Source organism: Tetrao urogallus (assembly GCF_951394365.1).
Source record: "Tetrao urogallus genome assembly, chromosome: Z".
Taxonomy (NCBI): domain Eukaryota; kingdom Metazoa; phylum Chordata; class Aves; order Galliformes; family Phasianidae; genus Tetrao; species Tetrao urogallus.
Window position 1 is genome coordinate 13,256,174 of NC_136816.1, and position 14,665 is coordinate 13,270,838.

Consider the following 14,665-nt stretch of genomic DNA (forward strand, 5'->3'; position numbering starts at 1 on the left):
ATATAATGAGAGAAGTGGTTTTAGGCAATTATGATATTCTCAAAACTGGAAGAACTGAAAATTAAGGCAGTTTGCACTCAGTGCTGGACTAATGTCAACAAAATGTTGTGTAGCTGAAGCATCATTCCTGTCTGTGCTGCCACTTTCAAACTATTCAGACAGGAAAAAACACTTTTTATTGCTGAGCTGCCAGGCAGTCCAACCCTCTCTAGCAATAGATTTTCTTTTTTGCTTGCTGTTGCATGTCCTCCAAGATCATCAAAGCTGAAGCCATAAGGAAAAGATTTTATCCATGCTGGTGTCTAGTCCTGACTGTGTCAAGATACTCTATGTAACTAAAGAATAGGATTGTATTGGTGGAACTGCCACTTTGTTTGTTTTGTTCTGAATCGTGTTTTCTGAGGCTTTTAAAAATTTGGGAAATTGTACTTGACCTCAGATGACAGGATGCCTGTGCCTCTGAAAAATTCAGTATGGAAGGTTTCGGATCATGCAGTACATCTGTGAGCCAGCAGCCATAGCCACTTGGCTGTCGAAGAAGCAGCAGATATTGCCAACTGCATTTGCCTCTAGTCACTGGGGCAGAAGACCAGCTGCAATCCAGAGGCAGAGAGATGAGCTTTCAAGCTGGCTTGCTCACACTCTAAGGCCAGCTGGCCTTGGAGCATGTAGGATTGAAACTGTGTGACACAGTTTTGGGTCAGTTTTTATTTGCACATACTACTGCTTGAGTTTGCAGATGCAATCTGAGGTTTGGATGGGCGAATGTTTTTATCATCCAAAACTGCACAGGCTCAGATGTCAGCATTTACAAGTTATAGCCAGTAACTGACCCAAAAAGTCCTTTTTTGAAGAATGTATGTCTCTCTCTTTCTCTTTTTACTGCTTCCATGTTATGTAAGGAGATACTCTATAACACTTCAAACATGCAAAACCCATCCCTTTTACATTTTATTTAAACAAGAGGCATAAATGACATACCACTTACTCTGGGCAATTATTAACACTTACTCAGATCAGCAGTTCCATTGAAGTGAGAATTCTAATGTGAGTGAAGGAGCATATTGTCTAGTCCAAATTATTTTGCTATTTCAGCTGAATATTTCCTGTAGGTAGATGAGGTAATATGAACTGTAATGCTGTCAGTGTGTGAGTGGTACACCTCTTACATCTCTGAGCAAGGCAGTTCGTTATTTTTGCTTCCCAGGGGTTGTGAATAAAATTAAAACTTCTGTAAGAACAGATTCTCGAAGGTCCGGCGTGACCTCTTTTCTCATTTTGCCCAATAAGACTTTAAATCAAGTGCAGCAGTTTTCAGCTAATATATTTCGTTTGCTGACAATATGACATTGTTGGTATTTAGGCTTAAATTCATATTCTGCCAGTAGTTTATTTAATAAGGATCCTCTTGATTGTAGCTTTCCTACTCTAGTAAGAGCTGGGGTAATGTCCTAATAAACAAAAAGGACTTCGCTATCACTTCCATATATAGACTTCTCATAAAGTCTATGGGGCCGGATGGCGTGCATCCCAGGGTCCTGAAGGAGCTGGCTGAGGTGGTTGCCAAGCCGCTCTCCATCATATTTGAGAAGTCGTGGCTGTCAGGTGAGGTCCCGGATGACTGGAGGAAGGGTCACGTCACTCCCATGTACAAGAAGGGGAGCAGGGAGGACCCGGGGAACTACAGGCCGGTGAGTCTCACCTCCGTGCCTGGGAAGATCATGGAACAGATCCTCCTGGACAACATGCTCGATCACATAAAGAATGAGCATGTGATCCGAGACAGCCAGCACGACTTCACCAAAGGAAGGTCATGCCTAACTAATCTTGTGGCCTTCTATGATGGAGTGACGGCATTGGTGGACGAAGGGAAGGCGACCGATGTCATTTACCTGGACCTGAGCAAGGCCTTTGACATGGTCCCCCACCACATCCTCATCTCCAAATTGGAGGGGAGTGGATTTGATGGGTGGACGACCCGATGGATTAGCAATTGGTTGAAAGGCCGCAGACAGAGGGTGGTCATCAATGGCTCTATGTCCAGGTGGAGGCCGGTAACAAGTGGTGTCCCCCAAGGGTCTGTCTTGGGACCGGTGCTCTTTAACATCTTTATTAATGACATCGATGAGGGAATTGAGTGCACCCTCAGCAAGTTTGCTGACGACACCAAGCTGAGTGGTGCGGTTGATACGGTGGAAGGAAGGGATGCCATTCAGAGGGACCTCGACAGGCTGGAAAGCTGGGCTCGTGTGAACCTAATGAGGTTCAACACGGCAAAGTGCAAGGTTTTGCATTTGGGCCGGAAGAACCCCAGGCACCTGTACAGGCTGGGAGGAGTGGTCCTTGAGAGCAGCTCGGCAGAGAAGGACCTGGGGGTCCTGATGGATGAGAGACTTAACATGAGCCAGCAGTGCGCTCTGGCAGCTCGGAAGGCAAATGGGATCCTGGGCTCCATCAGGAGAGGGGTGGTCAGCAGGGACAGGGAGGTGATTGTCCCCCTCTACTCGGCTCTTGTGAGGCCCCATGTGGAGTACTGTGTCCAGGTGTGGAGCCCTCAGTACAAGAAAGACATAGAGATTTTGGAAAGGGTCCAGAGGAGGGCAACTAAGATGATCAGGGGACTGGAGCACCTCCACTATGAGGACAGGCTGAGGGAGTTGGGCTTGTTCAGACTAGAGAAGAGAAGGCTGCGGGGTGACCTCATTGCAGCCTATCAATACCTGAAGGGAACCTACACCCAGGTGGGGAGTAAACTCTTCAAAAGGGCTGACAATAGCAGGACTAGGGGAAATGGATCCAAGTTGAAGGAGGGAAGATTTAGGTTGGACGTTAAGGGGAAGTTCTTTACAAGGAGAGTGGTTAGGCCCTGGAACGGGCTGCCCAGGGAGGTTGTGGATGCCCCGTCCTTGGATGTGTTCAAGGCCAGGTTGGACGGGGTCCTGGGCAACCTGATCTAAATGTGTATGTTTGGTGGCCCTGCTAGGCAGGGGGGTTGGAACTACATGATCCTTGAGGTCCCTTCCAACCCAGGTGATTCTGTGATTCTGTGATTCATATTTCTTTAAGTACTCCTTGTGATATTTCATAGGGCATGTCTCAAGTGAGAGCTTAATATTTAAAAATGCATATTCTATGAGAAACTATTTGAAAGGGTTTACCACTTGTATATTTCAAAAGGCTTTACTTCCAGTTATGATACTGAAGTCTACTAATGCTTTTATGTCCTCACTGTTGAAGAGTAGTTACTACAAGTAGTTTGATTGATAGTCAGTGAGCTGGTGAAAGAGAAGAAAGTGGCAACCATTTGTTTTTCTGCTTTAAAGAATTGTCTTGGGGCAGGTTGTATAGGCAAGTGTCCTGAGGTAATAGTATAACAATGACTTGTTGAGCTTTTCAGGGAATTCAGAATCTGCTGCCATGCACAGGAGTCTGTAGAAGTTATTTGTGTACTGCTGGAAAGTTATAGATTACACGATTCACTACAGAGTACTCATTTTATCTTTTGAGTCTATTAAATCATATTCCGTGGGAAGTTTTCTGTCCCACTCTTTTGCTATAATAGAATATCCCTTTCTGATAGCAGTTTTTTTACTGGTGCAGGTAGCTCACACAGTATTTTTTGAAAGTGATGGACTTGAAATTTGTTATTTCAGTGTGCATGCCCAGGTTTCAGCAGACAGTGTTAATAGCATACCAGTATTTTGATTTTTGCTGAGTGATGGGTGCACACCCAGGCCATTCAGTGGGGAAGGTTCACCACCATTATGGCGCAGTGGCCAGGGGGCATAGTGGTCAGAGCCAGGATATCTGGTCTGAATTGGGAAGGGGTTATTCCAAACCACATGACATCATGCAGAAGGTCATAAAGCTCCAAGGAGTTGGGCTGGGCCACTGCTGGAGATTGGTTGTATGTTGATTGATGGACAGTGAGATGTGTCTGTAGCTGTGCATCCATCAGTGGACAGTTGTACTGTTAGCTGGGCATTGGTCAATAGGAGGCGAGCGGTTGTGTTGTGGATATACTGTTATTATCACTCTTTTATTTTTTTTACTCTTACAGTTTTCCTTCCTTGTAAATAGTTTTTGTCTCAACCCACAAGTTCTGTTTTGTTGCCACTTCACCCTAGTCCAAATGAGGGGGGAAGTGAGCTAACAGCTGTGTGGTGCTGAGCTGCCTTTCATGTTAAACCACAATAGCATGTATGCCCACACAGATAATCTGAAAATCCTCTCTGAAAGACTTGGTCATTGTGGCTGAACTAACTAGCAAAAAGAGAAAGCTGGATCTACTTGTTCCTTACTTATTTTTAAAGAAATTGCTACAAAAATAAATAAGTAATAAATAAATAAATAAATAAATAAATTCTAACTTACGATATGACAGTAATATTCTAAAGTGGAAGTGATGTTCACTGCAAATATATAAGTGGAAAAGATAAGGCTGCCAAGAACTTACTCATTTTAAATATTTAGAATTGCACATTTCTATATTGGAATGTATTTTCAACTGGATTTGAAATATTGCAAACTGTTATTTTGTCAGTTGTTGAAGTACTTGATATGGAAAATATTCACTGATTATAAAAATATGACAACTTTGATACTTTTTCTTTTTTTTTTTTTTTTTGGAAGGACTGAGAATCTTTGTAATCAGTATAATAAGAAAATGTTGATTTGACTTTTTGTGTGGAAATTCATCTTCTGAACTTAGCTAGAAACAGTCTTGAAGAGACCAAAGATTTTCCATCTTTTCTTTTCAAGTGAGGATGGTTATTTAAGGCAAACTGCTTAAATAGCAGAAAATCTTAGTCACCAGAGATGAAATTAGTATCACCTGCCTAAATTCCAAATAATAATCTATGAAACCATAAGAGAATGAGAGGCAAATGTTTTTGGAATGATGAAATTTTACAGTTGTTGGCTATGCCACATTACTAAAAATCATGCCTTGCATAGTAACAGTCTTTTAGTTAACCCAGTATTCCCCATATTTTTGCAACAAATGCAAATGAAAATGCAAATATATCCTTAGCAGTGTGAGAGCATATCTGTTTAAAAAGCTCTTTGTAGAAGCTAAAAGAAGGGAAGCAGAGATAGATGCATGAAAAACAGTAAAAGAAAAATGTATGATGAGAGTTTGCTGGTTATTAGACAGGATGAGTACAAAAGAAATATCTTTTGTAGATGATTTAAATTAAAATAGCAGTTCGGGATATAACTCTGCAAAATTCTAATCATAGGATCCTTACTCCGATCTATAAAGAGGATGAAGGTATTTGAAAAGGGTTTCCTATCTCCAGAGCTATTGCTCTTTTCAAGTTGAACCACTGGCTGTTTACTACAAACATTGGTCAGCTAACTGGTTGGAAATAGCCAGCTAGGATAAGCTATAATAACTGCTTACATTAAAAAAAAATAAAAAATAAAGACAGTCTTATGCTATTTTACGTCAAATAGCACAGTGAATAATCACAGTGAGGTTTTCATGCTTCACAAATATTTTTCACTCCTAAAATACCTAAGAAGTATTTTTTTTTGTTTTTGATTCACTTATAGTTTTCAAAAATATTTGTATACACACGTTTGTGTGTGCATGTCTTTTTTTAAACCCAACACTCCTTATGTCTTCACAACTGAAGAATTCTTTAAACATTCTGTAGTAAGTAAAAAAACTTATTTAGTCCTTTCCTCTGTTGTAAAGCTAATATTTAGATGAATCTAGCATCTTCTTATCCAGTTCTTTGTGCATTATTTTATATTAGGTAGTTCCAACAGAGATTAAATAATGTGTTTTTCAGCCCTCTGAGCATTTTTGTGAGCACCTTCACAACAGAAGGGCATAACTGAAGTAATTTGCCAATGAAATTATATTTCTTTCCAGCGGTGGAGAAATTTCCTTGTCACTTAAGATGAGGATGAACAAGGAGGGTAACATTACCTAATTTAAAGTTATTTTATGAATGTCATTTAAATTACATTATTTTCTTTGTATAAGCAGAGGAACCATGCAGATTAAAGCTTTCATGCAATCCACTGTACAGAAGCTCAGTTTGAAAGGAGTAGGTTTCTAGATACTGGATTTAGGATTCTTCTAAAGAAAGAATCTTGAGGAAAAGATGGAGGAAGTTGTTCATTAATTTTTATTTCTGAGACTTAGAAAATTATATTGTTTAACAAAAAACATATTCAGGAGATTCTAGGTAGCAGCTGGAGTATTGAAGCTTATAGGCAGGTCAGAATCCAAGCAAGGAAAAAAAGATCAGTATTTATACACATCTAAAATTTCTGCATTCCCTGCCGATTAAGGTTGGTATTTCTTTATTAAGAAACAGATTCGTACATCTGCAGAGACTTTTTTTCTTTTACGGTGCAATTTATAAACATATATTATAGAATATGCCAGAAAGTATACCTATCTATTCGTGGGCTTGTGCTGATTCAGAGAGTCACAGTACAGTAAGAAGTGTGTTTTGCTGGTAGGTGGAAACCTGAGGATACACAACTGGTGATATGCACCCTAAATAGATGTAATGACATGTTATGCAGAGGGAGCCAGAAGTATCTTTCAGGCTACTTAAATTAGGCAACAGAAAGCCAGAATTTGGTATTGGCTTCTGTGAATTTTATTTTAAGTATCTTTACTGTTGATTTGGACTTGCCTTAACCCTAAGAAAAGTATCCCCTATTTATAAATTTCTGTTAGCTTTTAAGATAGTGGAAGAACTGTTCTTGTTATTTTTAAATGTTTGATAAATATTATTCAACCTAAGTTTATAAAATAGTTGCATTCTTGGTGTTAGGCTTTCAAGACGAAGAGAACAAGTCGTACAGGATAACTAAGATTAGATGGATATTCACCTTTTTAGTGGGATATATCTTTCTTGACAGTGCATAGGGTCATACTGAGAAAACTGTTGACACCAAGAAATTATTTCACCTAACGACTTCAGCAAGAACAAGGCAAACAGTCTGAATTCATTTTCCAACATGTAGCCTTAATAGTTGAATGCAGTTTTAAAAAAAAATGTGTCCCATCACATTTACACATTAGTAATAATAATAAAAAACATACTGTCTCTGCATTTGTGAAAGTAAATTAAAACTATTCTAAACTGTTCTAAAATTATTTGGCCTTGACAACATTTTAAAACAGAAGAGGGTAGATGAGAACAGTTACCTGTTTTAAAAAGAATCAAAGGAGGCCTTGGTGCTGATACGATTTCCGGATAGGAGTGATATTTCCTTAGTTGGTAAATCTTACCTGAAATTTATATTTCTTAGTAAAAATGTAGATTTTATACATTTATATTGTATATACGTATATATCATACGACTTTATGCTTAATTTCTGTATAGCTCTATGTGTCAGACAGTGTGTGGCAGTTTCCCATTGCATTCCTGTTCCATGACCCTTCTGATGATGTTGGAGTTAGTTCTTATGGTGCACTGAGAAAAACTCAAGAGGAAGTGAAGGTCTCATTGAAAGTTGAAAGTCCTTATTTGCAGTGAATAAAATTAAGGGCTGCATTCTTAACTTGTTTGTGCATTTGAAGGTCTAGTCACAGAATCACAGAATGGCCAGGGTTGGGAGGGCCCTCAAGGATCATGAATCTCCAACCCCCCTGCCAAGTGCAGGGCCACCAACCTCCACGTTTAATGCTAAACCAGGCTGCCCAGGGCCCCATCCAACCTGGCCTTGAACACCTCCAAGGACGGGCATCCACAACCTCCCTGGGCATCCTATTCCATCCTGTCACACTGCAGTGCAGTGGAAATGTTCACTGAGCTAGTGCTTTCCATTAGCGACGATTGAGAGGTCATGATTAGTTGAAGCAGTTACTGTTAATTAGCAAAAAAACTACTTAAGAATTCTGAATTGTGAAGGTAATTATACTTTGAAGGAGCTCTCTGGTTAGATTTTACAGCAGCTGAACTGTCTCATTCTGTGATTGTGTAGGTAGTGCAGCATTGCACATCTGTCAGTAGCATAGGCATACTCTCTGGGTAGACAATGGGAGAATGTAAGGTTGAACCAGTTGACTAATTTTTGTTGAAGAAGTGTGTTATATCAGTGACTGAAATGCTCCCATGTCTTGTGAGAAATTCCAAATCATGGTTAAGCTCCTGCTTTGTTTTGAGCAATAATTAGTGTTAGACAGTAACTTTTCCAAGTTCAGGTATTTGTTTAAATTCACTCTGAAGGGCATGCTGAAAAATAATGGTGAGCAACTGGGCACTATTAACTGTCGGAATGATTTTCTTGGCATTTCTTCTTCTCTGTTTAGTTTCCCTTAAGTTGCTACTCGTCTTCCTGTGTGGACACATATTCACAGTGAATGTTTGTGGAGTCTTACTGCATCACCAGTCTTAATCTCTCCTAGTCACTTTCCCAGATCTTTTTGCTGTCTGATTTCCTTTCAGTGTGATAAGGTCCTTTTTCTGGTGCAGTGCTGATGTTTACCAGGAATAAATGAATTTTTTTTTCAGATTGAATAATACTGGAAATACTGAACATAGGCACATCCTCTGCCACTTTGATAACATTTTTTTTCCTAACGGAATAGAAGCACTTCTTGTATACTGCAGTTTAAAAATGATCTCTAACATTTGCATGGCTTTTCACAGGCATTATCAATGACCTTTTCTGCAATTCCTGGAATCCTGCTTTGCAGTTGCTCAGAATGGTTTTAACACTGGGTCCAATTTTTTCCACATGCTTCACCAGCTGATCCTGCAGTTCTCCAGTTGCCACGTATGTGCGTTGATCTACCTCATGTAGATAACATGAGTTTTAAAAAGTGTTCTGGTTGATTGCCTGTGTCAGAAAATAATTTTTTTGATTGTAAATTACAGAGCAGATGTATTAGCAGTTTTTAATTTTCCTAGTAAATCTGAACCAGTTTTGCTACTTTAAATTAGAGTGTAGGTAAGAAAAGTGAGCAGTGAAGAGTTAAATATGACTTCTAAGACGAGTATCTGAAAAAAAAAAAAAAAGTTATGGTGAATGAAGCCATAATTTGTGCCTTTTTTTTTCTAGTTTACAAAAATAATTTATTCAATGCACACATTTCTTGTACAACTAAGAAAAAAGTATATTAAAATCAACAGGTGAAAATACCTCTTTATCTAAGTAGTGCTGGGTTAGAGCAACCACTTAAATGCTGGACTCTTATTTCCTGAGGGACATGATCCTTCATTTGTCTAATCAATGTCTACTGGATATTTTGGAGGGAGAGGGAAAAGGAGGGAGAGGAGTCCTCTCAGGTCTCCTATTGAAACTCCACTGCTCTGAATAAATAATTAAGCCTTCACACCTCACAGTCAAGTGTTCTCACCACAACTGACACAGCCACTTGTCTGTTCTTGCTAACTACTTGAGTATTTTGTGGAAAAAGGAATCATTACACTGACAGAATAATCACAGAACACATTGATAAATCCAGCTAAATCCATCAACACAGCATGCAGCCAGATATGAATCTGTCTCTGTTTTCCAGTCATATTGGTTATAATTGAGAGAAAAAAAAACTTGTCTGACTCACCTAGTATTTGGGTGAGTCGTCTGAGTGCTAGTGTTCATGTCGGCAGATGTTTAATTATTTACACAGCATGGAATTGATATGGCAAGGACAGAGTGCCAGTTAGAGTGCAGTGGTTCATGATGTGCAAGATAGGAGGAACCTGAATTTTTTACCTGCAGCCAGGACTAAAGCACCAGGCAAAGAACTGCTGAGTGATGTGGGAGGTGAAAGTTATTTGAAACAGAGCCTTATTTTTTCAGAAGACACTGTGCTAGTTCAGCTTTCACTGAGCACTGGTCTCGATCTCCTTCCCTGCTGCACAAGATATGCTAAATCTGTCAGCCAAGAACTGCTTTCCCAGTCCACTGGGTTTTCCTTGTGATACCCATTGCTGCCTGTCTGCCATCCTGTTCTATGAATCCCAAAGTTGTTGGCTTTGCTGCCTTGTAGGAGCTCTTTCATACACTGATTCAAGGCACATGCTCATGTTCTAACCAAAGCAAATTACAATAATTATGTCTTTTTTTTCTTTTCTTGAAAATGAAAGCACTTTCAGGCACCTGCTATTTTCACAGAGTTGACTGTGTTTTGTAACTGCATCTTTTTCTCTTTATGAGATGCTGGAACAGCACCAGAGAGTTTGTGGATGCTGTACTTGGAGGTGTTTAAGGCTAAGTTAGGTGGGGCCCTCGGCAATCAGATCTAATGCTTGATCTAACAATTGGTAACTGTCTGTAGCAGGAGAGTTGGAACTTGATCCTTGAGATCCCTTCCAATCCAAGTCATTGTATGATTCTATGAATCTAGAAGAACCTTATATAGCACCATAAAACTCATGCTATGGTTTCCGTTGCTTTTCCTAATAGCTGGGCTTTAACATATTCAAGATTTACATGAAACAGAATACTTTGGTTTTTTTTCTTTCAACATGACTTAAAAAAAAATTTAGTTGCAGAACTGGCAGCGGTTTAAATGGTTCAGTTCTAGTTTATCTCTGTAGATAGGTAAGGAAGTGATGTCAGTCTAGATTGAACAGATCCTGTGGGAGAATAACTAACCTTGAGATACTAAAAATCCAAACTGTAAGTCTATGCAATTAGAACAGCAAAGTGAAATCCTGTTGGTCTTGTGAGGCCAAATGGCATATATGAAAATATTAAACACCTGCTGGCAACATGGTACTGAAATATCAGATAATCCTGGTTCTGATCTCAGCTGAATTCCAAAGGCATCACTTCTTGAAGCTCTCTTATCACTGGGAAGAACTATTTGAATTTTTTATATACCTTGATGAGTTATAAATTAGCTATAATCACTCCAGAGAAAGACCTCTGCCTCAAAGGAGAAAGCTCAATAAGAACATCTGCTCAGTATGCCATGGTGGTCAAAGAAACAAAGGAGACAGCAGGTTATATTAGGGAAAATATATAGAAGATACTATTATGGCTGTAGATGCATTGTCTTTATTTCTGTGCATAATGCCTCAGGAATCTTAATGCTTCAAAATTTCTAGTATTTCAGGAAATACAAGCTTGGTATTGATTAACTTTTGTTTGATTTGTTTGAGAGATGATAACTACTTTTATTTTTATTTATAACCTTGTTTTTATTACATAGAAATAGTGCTTAAAGCTTGAGTAGGTATTAACTTATAGCACTGTCATAAATAAAAGTGATGTAAAATCTATATATTAAGGTCATCCTGTCTTTACTGAAGATCCAAATACAAAGAAAATTTTTAGAGACATAACAGGAAAGCTTGCATCAACTGGAAAAATGGATTATTGGATATGCGGTCTCTGTGGCTATAATAATCAACAACAACAACAACAAAAACAAAAAAACCATAAGACTGAACAAAGAAGAGAACTCCTTCCTAATCTCTTTGGAGGACTGCGGGATGCTCAGTGAACTGAGAAGATGACAAATGCCAAAATGATATAGGAAGCTCTTTTACATCTCCTCCCATCATTTTGACCTTCGGAGCTCAGCTGCCATGGTATTGGCAGGCAACAATAAAGTGGCAATCAAGGTGGTCGTCCAGGCTTTCATAAGCCTGCAGAATGGCTAAGGACATAACTGCTCCCCGTTGTCTGCCTTGGACTACATAATTCGTCCCTGGTATGTGGTGCTTTCAGTGCATGGGCATGCAGGAAACTACATCATTCTAGAAATGGCATCTGCGCATGAGTCAATCTCCTCTGTCTTCCCTCCCTCCCTCCTTCCCTCTTCCTTCCCTCTTCCTTCCCTCTTCCCTCCCTCCCTCCCTCCCTCCCTCCCTCCCTCCCTCCCTCCCTCCCTCCCTCCTTCAATCCCACCCTCCCCTCCACCTCCTTCCTCCCCTACCCCCCTTCTTCCACCTTCCTTCCTTCCTCCCTCCCCATTTCCTTCCTCTCTCCCTTTTTCTCTTCTCTTCCTCTCTTTCATTTTTCTCTCAAGAAAAAGCATGGCGTGCTTTACACTCTGTTGAAGACCTCATAAAGTTGTGGCATTGTATCTTCCTAGTGCTCTCAGAATCCAGAGAGATTCTAGTGAAGATAACAAGTAAAGACTTGGAGATGAAGGAGACCACTCGATGGATAAGAAATTGGTTAAAAGGCTGCAGACAGTAGGTGGTCATCAATGGCTTTATGTCCAGGTGGAGGTCAGTAACGAGCGGCGTCCCCCAAGGGTCTGTCTTGGGACCAGTTTAACATCTTTATCAATGACACTGATGATGGAATCGAGTGCATCCTCAGCAAGTTTGCTGATGGCACCAAGCTGAGTGGTACGGTTGACATGGTGGAAGGAAGGGATTCCATTCAGAGGGACCTCGACAGTCTTGAAAGGTGGGCGTGGGTGAACCTGATGAGGTTTAACACAGCAAAGTGCAGAGTTTTGCACTTGGGCTGGAGGAATCCCAGGCATCTGTACAGACTGGAAGGAGTGGTCCTTGAGAGCAGCCCCGCACAGAAGGACCTGGGGTCTTGATAGATGAAAAGCTGAACATGAGCCAGCAGTGTGCTCTTGTAGCTTGGAAAGCAAATGGGCTCCATCAGAAGAGGGGTGGCCAGCAGGGACAGGGAGGTGATTGACCCCCTCTACTCTGCCCTTGTGCGGCCCCATCTGAAGTACTGTGTCCAGGTCTGGAGCCCCCAGTACAAGAAAGACAGGGAGCTGTTAGAGAGGGTCCAGAGGAGAGCCACAAAGATGATCAGGGGGCTGGAGCACCTCCCCTATGAAGACAGGCTGAGGGAGCTGAGCTTGTTCAGCCTGGAGAAAAGAAGGCTGCAGGGTGACCTCATTGCAGCCTTTCAGTACCTAAAGGGAGCCTGCAAACAGGAGTGTAATCAACTCTTTGAAAGGGTAGATAACAGCAGGACAAAGGGAAATAGGGAAATAGTTTTAAGTTATTTAAGTTTTAACTTAAATAAAATAAAATACTATTTTATTTTATAGGGAGGGAAATAGGGAGGGGATATTTAGGTTGGATGTCAGGAGGAAGTTTTTACAGGGAGAGTGGTGAGGTGCTGGAACAGGCTGTCCAGAGATGTTGCTGATGCCCACTCCATAGAAGTGATCAAGGCCAGATTGGATGGGGTCCTGGGCAGCCTGGTCTAGTATTAAATGTGGAGGTTGGTGTCCGTGCCTATGGCAGGGGGGTTGGAGATTCATGATCCTTGAGGGCCCTTCCAACCATGGCCATTCTGTGATTCTGTGAGATCTTACCAGTTAACAGAACAAAAATGTTTTCCTGATGTTCCAGAACAACCTAAGAAACTAACTTTAAGTCTTTACATTGAAATAAATTTGAGTTATACATTTATATATTCTAAATGAACAGGTTTCTGCCCTTAAAAAAATAAAGTATGGGATTAGTATTTATAAAATGATTATTGGATTTTACATGGTAGCTGGTACACTGAAGGCAATCATATAAAAAGTAAGATGCAAGTAATATAATCTAAAGATCAGAAGCTATCTCCAGCAGATAAGATGGTGCTGACATCATGTCAAATGTGGTATCATGGTAACAGCCAGTTGCTACAGATTCAATTACTTTGAATTGGTCATGCTAAGATGACATTGAAAATACTACAAGCCTGTAAGTCTGAGAATACTTAAGAAATTGGAAAACTGATATTTTAAAAAGTTATTCAGATTGTGTAAGTTGAAGTCAGAAAGCTACATATAAGAAGGTTGATTTTCTGCACACACACACACACACAAAGATCGTTTCTAGAAGAGGGACCCTGTAAATTTGTAAGTTTTAAGTATTTTTTATTACAATGTAATACATTACAAAGTATTACAATGGAAGAAATCTAAAATATGATTTCAAAAACAATTAATGTACTATTTCAGTGACAAAGCGTATTTAATAATGGACTGAGTTAAAAAAAGTTATATATGAAATATACCATCTGTCCTAAACTATTATTAGCTAAGAAGACATCATCATAATGTTTTCTCAGTTCACTTGAAAGCTAAAGTTTAGACTGAATTCATAAATTTGAGGAAAAGTTAGAAGTCTCAAATAGTTAGTGTGCCTGGACTTTTATTTATAAGAGGAAAAAAAAAATCAAGAAATTCAAACATCAGTGAATGAATGTTTGTTGTTTTTTTTTTTTTGAATTAACAAAGCAATGTAATTGATATGATCTCTTCAAAACCAATTGATCTCACTCACTGGAATCTAGTTCAATCAAGATTTAACAGAAAGTCTAAAATTGTCTAGGCCTGTGAAAGCTTACAACTCCAGTATGTTAGTGATGCACTTCCAGATGTGCTGCATAACTATGGCTTTAATTTGCGTCAGAACTGACTGATTACTCAGCTTTGTATGCCGCAACCCAGCTGTCACTGTAGAGAAAGATCACTGAAACCTGTGCAGAAATAATCTCGGTTCATTCAGCCAGACTAGATATGAGCTGCTTTGTGAAGTGAGAAGTTAATAAAATGATATCCGTGTACCTGAAGCAGTGCTTTTGGTGTATACAGATTCAATGGCTCCTGCCAGGATCTGGCAGATTCACTCCAAAATGAAGCAATCATAGCTCAGCAAACATATGACAAGGACAACAGCTAAGAAATAACTTCCCAGATGTTGTGAAGCAGAGTAAACTGAAGATAAAAACTGTTCAGCATTTCTTCAGGCTTGTATC